The sequence below is a fragment of the Corapipo altera genome, unplaced genomic scaffold (assembly GCF_003945725.1).
Source record: "Corapipo altera isolate COAL_440 unplaced genomic scaffold, ASM394572v1 61411, whole genome shotgun sequence".
In the NCBI taxonomy this organism is placed as follows: Eukaryota; Metazoa; Chordata; class Aves; order Passeriformes; family Pipridae; genus Corapipo; species Corapipo altera.
Genome location: NW_020884875.1, coordinates 16,895,026 through 16,908,395, shown reverse-complemented (window position 1 = coordinate 16,908,395; position 13,370 = coordinate 16,895,026). Strand labels below are relative to the sequence as shown.

Here is a 13,370-nt window from a genome sequence, read left to right as displayed (position 1 = left end):
AGTAGGACTGAGAGGTACTACACCCTTTTCTTGAAGTTACAGATGTCAGCATGTTTGAAAACCAGTCTTGCTTTTGTCATCCAAAACCTGAGGTAATTACAATGATTACAGCATACCACCACCTCTAGTTCTGACTTCTTAAATATTGGTAAGTCAGGCACAGAATCTGGCAATTTGCACACTTTTGAAGTGATTGAAAGAGGCTTCTGTAAATGAGACAGGAAAATAAAGGCAACAGCGAAACAAAATAAGCAGAATTCAATATTGAAAGGCACTGTTTAGAAGATATAATAGAACATGGAAGACAAATATTTAATGTTTACTGAAACACCAGCATTAGGAATGTGGAATAAATATAAATAATAATACAAATATATTTTAAAAGTTTGCTGAGTATTTCCTGAATGGAGCCAAATCTCTTTGTACCTGAATTTATAGGATCTTAAAACATTTTGATTAATGTCTAGTATTGTAGATTGTCTGAGCTATAATTTCATTAGCCTGATCCATGTATAACATAACTGCAAAGGTCCTTAGCTGTGAAGATGCTATGCTCTAAATCAAAACCAAACTTAATAAAAGAAATTAATCTTCCCACTCTGGGAAAGCTGTTAAGTTAGTGTAATTGCCTAAATTCTCTCAATGCAAAAATAGGCAAATTAAATTAGTTCTTAAGAGTCGTACAGCTAGTTGTTGGATAAGATGAAATAAAATGCAATGCTTATTATCACTCAGTGATACTGATGAAATACAAGGCCATTATTTTCTCTTTGTCATTGGTTATGCATGCAGATTTCCTTGAAAGTGGTGCTCAGTCTAGGTAGTATGATTTGATGCCTGTTGAGGGACTTTTTCTCACAAATTCCTATTCATTTATTTATTGATACTCTACAATATGCATAACCTGGTATACATAAGCTTTTTACCTTATGTATAGTTGCTTGAGACACTAAGATTTCAGTAATTTCATTCAACCTAACCTCTAGGAAGCAGAATTTCACATATCCTACTATTTTAGCAGAGTTTTTAAATCCCGCTGCTAACAGTTTGTCTGTAAGCAGAATTAATGAAACCAGGTTTCTAACAAATTTAAAAATTTATGTCTCTGTAATTAAAAATTTTATGTGGCTGGACATTCAGCAGCAAGTGTTGTGGACAGGCCAAAGTTTATGAATGTACTGCTTAACTCACAGATTTAACATATAGACTACCTAACTGATAGACTTAACAAGAATAAGTTACTAAAGTCTATTTCTCACATATCACTTTTCAGGCATATTGTAGTGGCATTATATTCTGAGATTTGTATTGCCATATCATTTTGAATTCAACATTATTTTCTTGGGGCTGTCCGGTACAGGGCCAGGAGTTTGACTTCCGTGATCCTTGTGGGTCCCTTCCAGTTCGTGTTCATAGAATCATATGATTCTATGGTTAGTACATTTAGTTCAAAAAGTCAAAAGGGGAACACCAATAGAGCATCACCACAATATTTTTAGGCTAGAAGATACGTCTTTCATATAGCAACAATAAAATCCTTCCCATTTGGTTTGTAATTGAAGTGCTAGGCATGCATAAACAGTTCATATCAAGCTCATGAAAGATTAATCTTCTGTTGAAACAGAAAAAGTAAGCAAGCTTTATATGTTACTGATTTTTTTCTTGAAATCTGGAGGTTTTTTCCCCTCTCCTCTCTGTTGCTCACTTTGTAAGTTTCTCCACTGCACTCTTCCCTTTGCTTCTCATTCTCAATCATTTCACCTTTTTTTCAATTTTTTTTCTCTCCAATATCTGGATCGATCTTTATTCTGTGAATCCCTCTAGTTATATTCTATTCCTGTCCTTTAGTTTCACTGTTTTCTCAAACTCATTTCATTGTTCATATCATATTGCTGAACCATTTCAATATGAAGTATGTTCCTACCTTTCTTAGTACATTTTCTGAAGTAAGATCATCATTCTGATGGTAGCATTCTCCTACCAATTTTTGTCATGCACCACTTTTTACTGCCCTGTACTAGTCACCATTTTCCAATGAGATATTTTATCTGTTCTTGACAAGTTTCTTGCTTTTCCTTTCTTCCTCTACTGACTTCTAGTCTGCCTCTACAGCCTTTTTAAATTTTCCTCTTGTCTTTGTTCTGTATCTTGTCTGTCACTGCCTCCCATTTTGTGTTCAGGAGTCCTGAAGTCCCTTACCATTAAGTTTCCCCATTGCATCATCCAGATTTAAAAAGTATTTAAAACTTTCCCAACTAGAGCTAAACAGTATAATACAGGACCATATCTTGTATCCTTTGCCTATGGCGGACAGTCTATTCCAAGATATCTCATTGAAGGAGTAATCTGAGTTTAGTTCCTAGCAGGAACACAGGATTCATAGTGACAAATGTAAGCCATCTGAGACATCACTAATACCTTCTTTTATGTTTCTTCCAATACCTAACAAACTCTCCGAGCTCAGGAAATTACAATAACTAGATCATATAGAAATAGAAACACAGTGGGAGGTGCTTTTCAAAATGTGTTCGGTAAAAATAAAGAGTAGATATGAAGAATCTCTGGAAGCATTTTTCTGCAAACTTTGAAACAATAGAAAACTGAAAATAAAAGCTAACAGGCAGCTAAGTACAGGGAGAAGTTATTCCTCACCTTTCCTGGATGAAGAATAAATAGAAGAACCAGCTATCTGTATTTTGATCCTTACAAAGTGACCCTTTTTTTTTCTGTATTTATAAGTAGTTATTGTAAATGAAAAGCTTAGTCCAAGGTTTTCCTTACTGCATTGTACACATCTGCCTTAATACTGACCTGCAGTTGTCTTTCAGTCCATTTCATGATAAAGGATTAAGAGATTTTTCTAATTTGCTTCCTGGGTTTTGAGTACACCTATATATTCTTTAGAGAATCAAGGTAGTTGGAGACTGTTGTTTGGACTTGGTTCATGACCAGTTTGTATCAAAGCCTCAGTAGTTGGTAAACTGGTTTAATATCCTGTCCTAGGCAATGGTTTTTGAGTGTGTGAAGAATTTATTTAATAACTTACAGTGTGCTTAGTTGGAAAAAGTCTGAGCTAAAGACAATTGACAACAGAAGAACCCACCCTGCAAATATTTTAATACACTTTGTTCATTTAACAGTGACAAGAAAAGTAATGCATAGTTCTAACTGGTGAAATTAACTGAGAATGTAAGTATTACCATTCAAAATTACTCGATTTAATAAGACAAGTTCTGATAAATCGATATCTCAAAAATGGAAGTGGAAGTCTTTGTTATAATTTTTTTGTGATGAAAGCAAAGAAAAATACAGAATTATAAGATCAGAATTTAAAAAAAATGGTAATTATTTATTACTAATGTACATACAACAGACATCTTTACATGTGGTTTAGACATCTACTTTTGATAACGGCTTGGTTGCCTGTACAGTATTGAATTTGAATCTAATAGGGAAGTCAAAAATATCTTGAGAATTTCGTAACTACATTCTACCAGTCAAAGCTCTTGTTGCCGTGGTTTAACCCCAGCCAGCAGCCAAGCCTCACACAGCCACTCACTCACTCCACCACCAGTAGGATCAGGGAAAGAATCAGAAGGGGAAAAATCTGGAGAACTCATGGTTGAGATAAAAACTTCTTAATAGGGAAAGCAAAACTGCACATGCAAGCAAAGCAAAACAAGGAATTCATTCACATCTTCCCATGGCCAGGTGTTCAGCCGTCCCCAGGAGAGCAGGGCCCCACCAGTAATGGTTATTTGGGAGGACAAACAGCATCACTCCAAAGGTCCTCCTTTCTTTCTTCTTCCCCCCAGCTTTATATGCTGGGCATGATATCATATGGTATGGATATATCCCTTTTTAGTCAGTTTGGGTCACCTGTCCCAGATACGTCTCCTCCCAACCTCCCATACATGCCTAGCTTTCTTGGGCCACACCCATGAACAGAAACAGAGGCAAGAACTCTATGAAGAAAATTAATTCTACCCCAGCCAAAGCCAGAATACTTGTGCAGAAAAGTTGACAGATTTTCAAGTGGAAAAGGTAGCTAAAATATATTTAATGGTACATTATTTTTAAGGAGAAAACATAAATCATTGCTGAAAGAATTATGGAGCACTAAAGGAAGCATCAAGACCTAATCTAAATGCAGAATTTGTATTTGTGTAATCAGATATTTTGGAAAGACTACCTCCATGAAAAAAGTGTAGTTGTAGTAACATAAATGCATCATCCCATCGCACCCTTTTCGCAGGTAATAATATACGGTTTTCTTTCTATAACTACCAGGAAAGATAGTTCAGTGGAGACTGAGTCAAGGTAAAGTTAGATTTAGAAATACATTTGTTACAAAATGCTGTGCTCTGTGGTCCTTATTTTCAATGGGAGATTTGGTAGAGAAAAGCAGATAAATAAAGGTAAAGCTGCATGGGGGGGAAAAAAAAAAGGAAAAAATAAACCACCACAAATGAAATTTAGCAATCCGATCCTGTTTGTAGGTACTTTACACAGTGTGTTCAAATCTTGACTTGGCTTATTTAGAGTAAGTTATCTGAAGATTTTTCTGTGGTGGTTGAAATACTTGATGCATGTAGATGCTTTCTTCATTTACAGACTGTTATATTTTAAGACTATCTTTTCAGTCCTTTGGACAGAAGTTGAGTAATGCTTCGATCCTCCTGGTGACTCTGCATGACTTGCCCTAGTTTGCAGAGATGATCTAGAAAAAATTGTTTCTTTAATGAAAAAATGCAGACTAAACCCCTGGGATTCTACATTGGTGAGACTGTAATGTGTTGTCTAATGATAGCGGGGAAAGCACACTTTTTTGTTTGAAGTTGGATTAGTGCAGGCAAACAGGTGCTAATCAGATCACAATAAAACAGCACCAGAGGGTGTTTGGAGTTTTATGCTACTGTGTTTTCAAAACATCACATAAACTTTAGTAGTTGGTTCAGTAACACTACCTAAAAGCTTAACATGTTAGTGCAATCCCATATGTTTGAATTCTTCTTTTTAATACCAGCATCAAGGGGCATATCTTTAAGACATTTTGTGAAGTTTTGGCAGGTACTGTTAATGCTGCTATTGCAAACAGAAAAACTTGGATGTTTGGAGGAATTTGACTGTTTTAATTTAATCTGTGTCTGACTGTACTAACATAACCAGTTAGCACACTGAAAAACAAGATAGTTTTCAAAAAATAACGGAACACAATGTGATACTCTATTTCTTAAAGTAGAATACTTACCTAATTTTTGTTCAATGTTTAAGAATAAAAAAGATAACATTTAAGGAAAAAATATTTATCAAAGGCAGTGATTTTCCAGTGAATCGTTTTACTTCATCTCTGTATCATTTGAACCTCCTTACTGATTTTACCATAGGCCTTACAAGTGCTTATTTTCTAATCCTTGCAGTGAGTAGGTTGCAGATGACTGCCTATCCTTTTTCACAGTGGAGGGAAAAATCTTCCCATTTCATATTCAGAAATCTCTCAAATAAGATTGAAAAATACTAAAATCTTCCTCATCCCTTGCCTTTCCCTATCTTGAGTGCAACTCATGACCTTTCTTAACTTCCTTGAACAGGTGAAAACTCAAGAGAGTACAGGATAGTACGAGCATTTTAGTATGACAAGTATTTTAATATCAAAAATATTCCAAACTTTCTCTGCTTTACCCACACACCTTCATCCAGAAGTTATGGGGTTGCTATTTTATATTAAACTGTGCTTAGTATCATCCATATACAAAAACACCATAACGCTATTTCCTCTCCAGCTGTTAGCTGTAGATCACTGTATATCTCATTAATACCTTTTTTCTCAAAGTTGTTGTTCACTAATAAAAAGCAAAGAGGAATGAAGCTGTTGTTGGAATCTCATCTTAAAAAATTGTGATCCTGCTTAGGATGTTCAGTTCCTTTTAGTATAAAAATATAGTAATGCGTAAATGTCCATGTTTTCCATTGTATTCCATATACCTTAATAGTCTACGTTACTCTGACCATGCAGTCAGAGTAACTGACTCAGACTCTTTATTACTATGCATAACTTTATTCTTAGAAGTTATTTTGTTTCAATATGTACCTTAGAGAATAAGGTACCAAGGCATGCAGAGTTTGACAGCTTGGGAGCTTGATCTTTTTTTAAGGAAGTGGAACTGCATTCTCTTGATTTAGAAATTTTTGCATGCTTTCTCTGTCTTCATTTAGTTGTTGGAACTGTAGAATCTACTGGAGAAAGAGAAAGAAGAAGAAAGAAGAAAAGTTCATAAAGGCTAGATGGAAGAAATCAGCATAGCAAGACATTACTTGATAACTGTGTAATATGTGGCATTACAGATGAACAGGAATTGGGTCTTGCCTTCATATTCTTACCATAAAAGCTTTCAAGATTGTGAAAATTAGGTTTCAGAAGCTTCACAGTTGAAGACATTGGCTGTTTCATGTTGAACACGCAAGAGCTCTCACTTAATTACTGGGCTATGTTCATGCAATTATGCAGACAAAAAGCAGAGTCCCATCAGTCTGTATGCTGATAGAGCCAGTGATGGCTAATGCTGGATTTTTTTTTCTCTGTTTCAGATTTTAGTACCATTAGTTAAGATCACCTTGATTACAAAGATGCCTATTACCTTCCCCAGCTCATCCCTCTTTAACTTAACAGCACTCTTGGTTTTATTAGCTTAAGTCTCTAGTTTGTTTTCTTAAATTTAGGTACTTCATTATGAAAAACTGTAAGTATGAACATGACAAGAGTTACCATACTTCAGTTAATGTGGCAGTGTGGAGAGTCCTTTGAAATTAGCTAGGGTACCTTGATACATTTTTGGGGGGGTTTTGTGGTTTTTGTTGGGTTTTTTTGTTAGAGATAGGAAAATACTATGCTGTATTGTCTAGAAATCCTCCATGAGGTGTCAAATATAAGACAAACTGATGCTGATCTGCTTTCAAGTTTTGTCTTCAGTTAGAAAACAGTTCTGCACAGCAAACAAGCCTTTCCTAAAACCTGAACTGAAGCTGTATGTACACTGTGTGCTTCCATTGTTTATGAGCCATAAAACCCAGAAAGTATCACCAGAACCATTATTAAAATTCAAAAACATACAAATAACAGGTAATAGCAGTATTTCTTTATGCAGATTCAAATAATAAAAAATACCTACTAGTGACCTCTTTGATTAAATCAGCCATATGTGTATAAAGCCATCTTTAGTCAACTCTTAGCCTTTGGTTCAGGGGATTATACCCCCCACTGGTGTGATTTAGGTCGGGATTATCTTTTGAAGTCCTAAAAAGCTGCTGTGACTGCATAGGGTAAGATTTGTTTCTGGTAGGAGTCAGAAATCTGTAAAGGAACATAGGGAATGCTATTACCAGATAGAATCAGTGGCGTATCTATGCCAGTATCCTGTCTCTGACAATGGCAAATATCAGAAATTTCAGGGAAAAGTACAAAACTCCAATGTCAACAATATTTCAGTAAAGTTTCCCCTTTAGTAGCAAACAGTTTGTGAGTAGTTGAGCCCCACTTCATGAGGATTTCAATTCTTTTCCCCTTTATTCCTTTAGCTACTTAGAGAAACTGATGGATACTTTTTTGTTCAGATTCATGACTATACATATATTTTAAAGAACAAAACCAGACAGTATTTATTATCTTTTTTACCTTTTTTTATATTTTCTATTTTATATTTATATTTTAATAAATTATATTTGTTAGCTTTTTTCCTTGTCTAAGTATTTTCACACATTACATTAGAAGATATCTATTTACTCTTATTTTAAACATATGTCCCTTTATTTCACTAAATGCCTTTGCATAAAAGGAGAAAAAATGTGTTATTTAATGCTGTTTCATGTTTTACATATCTACAACTTTCCTCTGTGTTCATCCAACATAACAAACTGGGAAACAAAGTTTTCTAACCCATTCCAATACTTATCATGTGGAGGGAGGTGGAAGGGAATCCTCACATCCCTAGTCTGCTGGCTCTCTCTGGTCCCTCCTTTGAGACATACCTTTTGTTGGTCGTCTGAATAACAGTAACTATTCCCCAAGGTTTTTACATTAGGTAAGACAGTAAAAAATAGTTTCATAATTATACCACGTTTTCTTGCTATATTGCCCAGTGGACATACTGAGGCCTCACTTCAATTTGGCCAACAAATGGTTTTGGTTGAGCAGGTCTGCTGAAGACTGATGACTTTTCTCTCAGTGAAATAACCTGCCCCTTATTAAAATGCAATAATTTTCTGTAAGGTTTTTTTAACAAAGGCAACGCCTTTTCCATGTGTTATCTCAAATTACAAATATGTTGGTGCTGATAATTATTTCCATATATATATATATTATCATGTCCTACAAGGCCTGTAATTTCCTTTGACCTAAGCTGTAGTTTGATAAGTTATTTGATCAGCACTCTTAGTGAGTCATTTTATCCATATGTATTTAGTTAATTGGTTATTTTTCTCCCCGCCCATGTTTATATATATTATACTCTACAAAGGGAAAGGAAATCTGACTGCTTGCAGCTGAGTCTAGTAAAAGAGCAATTAGGTTCTATCAGAGCCAGCAGCTGTCCGTAATGAATTCTGTATTAAAATTATGAGTGAAGAAAAGAATCCAGCCATCTGCAGGAAATGTGAAAATATTTTTATAACCCAATAGCTGAATTCTGGAAAGGGGTATCTCTCAGATTTCCCAGCTGTACCTACATTAAATTCTGGAATATCCATGAACACAGAGCATACTGGAATGCATTGCATCTACTTGGCTACCCAGCATGTTTGGCTAACTTTGAACAGGCTGTATTTTTATCTAAGTAATCAGCATAAAAGTCTCTTTAAATCCTCTCCCCGTGTCTGTAGAAGTAAAATGCAGCTTTAAAAATAGTCCTGTTATCTTTTCATGGAGGCTTTCCAATCAGTATTCTGCCCTGAATATTAATCTTTCTTCATTTTTCGTACTTTTGTAGACTTAATTCAGGGTCTCATCACTTATTATCAGATTTTGTCAGTGACTGCTTTTCCAAGTGAATCCTGCATTGTGATGCCTATTTTTCTTGTCACCTGAATTTAAAAATAGTTTTTAATGTTTAGACAATATCATAATATTATCCAAGCTCATTTTACAGCTACTTTGAAACTTCTACACCAGAACTCCCATTATTTGCATTATAACTTGTCCATGATTTTTGCTCATAAGTTCAAAATCCCAGGAAAAAAAGAAAGAGATTAGTGTCTAACTTATAAATGACAAGTTTTGATTAAGAAATGTGAAATGCTTAGTGGTATTAACCTCTCACAACCTGATTTTCTACTAAGTTACAGAGAATTCAAGTTGGTATAAAGACTGCAGAGGTTAAGAAACATTGTAATGAGTACCAGTAACCAAGCTCTTCAGCTGTCAGAGGAGTATTGTCAGAGATATTAAAGAGGGTATTTATTCTTTTCACCAGCTGGTCTAAGAAAACAGTGCTATCCGTCATATGAGCTCATCAGAAAAGCCTCAGTTTTTTTCTTCTCTATTTTTTACTGTATAGCATCTCACTGTGTTAATACCATATTGCAACCATTTCAGTTCAAACCAGACCTAGAGGTGGCAACATCACATTTGTCTTATCCTCTGAATGTATCTCTTAAGATATGTCTGTTCCCTCTTGAAAAGGGAAACATTCTGAGATGGAGATCCAACACAGTAGGCCTGCTACTAAAGTCTTTTCAGCTTCAAGCTTGAGGACTAATTTCTGGTTATTTCCAAGTTTTCAAAGTAGGGGAAGAGTAGGGGAGGGGGCGGTTGGAAAAAGAAAAAAAAAAAAAAAGGATTTGTCGACAGGTTCATTTAGGGCTTTGAACTGTGACCGGTACTGGGGAAACAAAAAAAAAAAAGCCAGCGTGGACTTAGGAGTCCTGGTCTACTTTTTCCTTTGTACTTACCAGATAAAATACTGTGTCTGGATGACAATCTGCGATCTCATCATTGTTCTGTCAGTCTAAAACCCAAACAGAAAAAATCCTGAGGGCAGCTGGTGTTAAGAAAAGAAGCAGTTGTTGAACACAATAGTTACACAAACACCTAGAATCAGGGAGGGTCCCAGAGAACTCTGAAACTTGGAATCAGCTTAGTGGTCAGCAAGTACTTTTAAGATCTTCCAGTTATCCAGTACTGCCAAACACGTTTCTTCCCACATTCTTTAATTCATTTTCAGATAGCATCAGTTCACTTTCTGTTACTCACACTGATAGGCTAATAGCTCTTCTGCATGAAAATGTAATCAGAGTACAGAAATATTCAAAAGTATGAAAGAACTCCTCAAAACATTCCACTCTGAGAATGCAAAACAGGTTGAACTGCAAAGAAAGCAACAAATACTTGTTAGCAGCATAATTTCTGTTCATTGACTTCACTGCTGTGCTCTAATCTTCACTTTTATTTATTGACAATAGCATCTCTGCGTACTTCCTCTCCTAAATTACCCAGAAGTATAATTTCCTGTGTTTACTACAGCTGTTTGTACATAGATCTGTCTTTAATTGAAGGTAACAAGTCACAGTAAGATTTTTTTTTTAATTAACCTTATCATATTTTACTTTTTTAAAACTTTATTTCACTAAATTCTATTTCAGTAAATTTTAGATCTTTCTTTAGTGAAATGCACAATGACAAGAATGCGTCGTGAATGCATCGTACAGTACAAAGAATGTAAAATATACACTGAAACTCAACAAATATCACAGATATTTGGATAGTTAGTCTTTGATGCTAAATACAGAATGCAGTACACTGAATATATAAGATTGTATTTAGAGAAGTAGGAAAATAAGGATGATATCTGAGAACTGAATTAATTTGAAATAAAAAATCACAGTGAATCCTTGTACTCAGATAAAACAGTACAGGAGAATAGTTTATTTTAATTTCTTTGTATGTCTGAGTAACTCAAGAGTAATTATGGCATGTATTGTTTATAGAGTCAACAGTCAACAGCACATTTCAGTTTCTCTCCCAGGATGTGTCTAGAATGTTCTTTTGGATAGGCACTTTTTTAGAATACTTATCAAAATTCCAGCAAAGTCTAATAAAAGGATTTCTGCAAGGGATGTTTTGTCTGTAACTTGTTGGGTAATAACCCCTAATTAATCCTTTCCTCTGTGAATTTCTTTTTGTCATACGTGGTATTCTGTAACAATGAGTTTCACAATTTAATTATGTACTACTTTAAAAACTACTTCCTGTTTGTTTTAAATTCTCATCATCCTGTTTCATGATCCTATTTCTTCTATTACAAGTAAAAGATGAATAGTCATTACCTTTCACCTTCTCCATGTAGCGTTAGTTTTATGTCTGGAGAGAGCATTTGAAGTGCTGTAATGGAATGTCCTTGTTAGAAGGGTCACGTAAAAAAACTTTTTAATTTGTTGAACATTACTAATGCTATGTTTTTAGCCTGCATGGAAAACTCACCTTTTTCAGTTATTTTAACAAGCAGTTATTCTCTGTTAGAGAAATTTCTGGGAGTTTTGATTCTGTGTGTTTTAATATTGGAGAGTTTGTTTGTTTGTGTTCATGATACAATCTCATAAAACAGCTTCTTGTCCTTGATCTCTCCAGAGCTGAATTCAGGATTAGATGAAGAACAAATTTACTTCCTGAATATTATTATGCTTTTGCAATTGCATATTACAAAAAATTGGGCTTAAATCTAGGGCAGTTGTATTTGAAGAATATTAGAATTCTGAGAATGTACAGAGTGTGAGGAAAAATCATCGTAAAACTCAGTAAAGGAAGAAAGATCCAAGGCTGACTTTTGATTTGTGACCCACCCATGCTTTTGCCCACTATCTAAGAAAACTAGAGTTTTCTTACTGAGTTCTAGACTGAGCTTTATCTGCTTGTAGCGAAATATTTTCCTGTTTTCTGATTTTTTTCATTCTATTTTTCCATGTTCGTTTTAAAAAGTTTTGTATGTGACAGTGACAAATGTGGTTGCCTCCATGCATAGCATAGGGATGAAGAAAATATGGGATAAAGTCTTCTATTTGGCAAAGCATTACACCTAAGAAGGTTCTGTATACCATCCTTGTTGGCTGGTATCTGACCATAACCACAGTGAGAAGAAAAAAAAGTCACTGTGCACTTGCAGATCAGTTCTGAAAGGTCTCTTATAAGCCAGTACCAGAATTCTTGAAGCAGTCCAGTGTCTATTCTAAAGTGAAATTTAAATTTACCTCTTTGCAGTGGTCTTTATGGTATATCAGTCAGATTTATCTTTTCAAAAGGATGTTCAGTGGCTTCATAAGGGGCTTTTTTTGCTGCTTCCTGGTCAGAGGGGTGATTTTCAATTCTGTTCTAATTTCTTAATAGGAAAAGGGAAAAATAAATATTGCTCTTGTCAGAACTACTACAGAATTTCTGTGGGGTGGGAATCTAATTAATCACATGAACTTCCTTAATAAAATCCAGGCTTTTTATATATTTCCCATATCACAAGCAATTTTAGGTACTTTCAGTTTAAAAATGTAGGCTTCATTCAATCTGAACAGTAATATTCAATAAAATTTTCCCCTGATATGAGTCAAAAATGTCCTACATGATTTTTGGTCCATGTTTTACTGTCTTTGCTTCCAATTAAATGATCTGTGAATATTGGTAATTACACTGCCTTCTTTTGCCAAACCACTGAAATATCAGTAAAGGGTCATCATTTAAACAGCTACAAATTAATCACAAAAGCCAACCTTTAACACATCCATACAGTGATTTTAATGCAGAATGGCCCCCTTATGCCTCTTCATTTTTCTTTTTGTGAATTGTAACTGTATTGCATCACAGGACATTAAGCATGTTTCAGCTCATGGGACTGAGTTAGTCATGTTTTTAGAAATTGAAAACAAATGTTACAATAATGTAAACGACAATATTTTAAGCAATAACAGTTTCCTAGTAATAGATTCCTTAGGTTTTCAGCTTACAAACACAACCATACCTTTCACTAGCTGAAATGAAAGGTTATTTTTTTTAAATTCTAAGTTTGACAGTAACACCAGAAGAGGAAAACCAAAAGGGCAAGAAAGTCAATAACAAAGGTGGAATTAATTTGTGAAATGATTCTTATTAGCTGAATTATCATGGTTAGCAGACAGTACACAGGGATTTATTTTTTTTTTTTATGTTTCAGTAATTTATTAGTGAGAATTCAAACTGCATGGCTTCCCAGCAGTGTATCATGCTATATTAAGAAGTCTGTGTGACAGAAGAGAAGGAGAAACAGGGAATAAAGATATGATAGTTTCTTGCTTTTATATACTGAGCTATTGTAATTTAGAGTTAGAAGGTATTGGGAAGGCATGTTTCAAAGAGGAAA

General features: G+C 34.8%; 1 protein-coding gene across 50 annotated transcripts in view; it reads left to right on the top strand.

Moving 5' to 3' along the window:
* PTPRD (protein tyrosine phosphatase, receptor type D) overlaps nucleotides 1-13,370 on the top strand; it is a 1,162,785-nt gene that overhangs the window by 1,127,468 nt on the left and 21,947 nt on the right. The gene's annotated exons all lie outside the window — the stretch shown is intronic.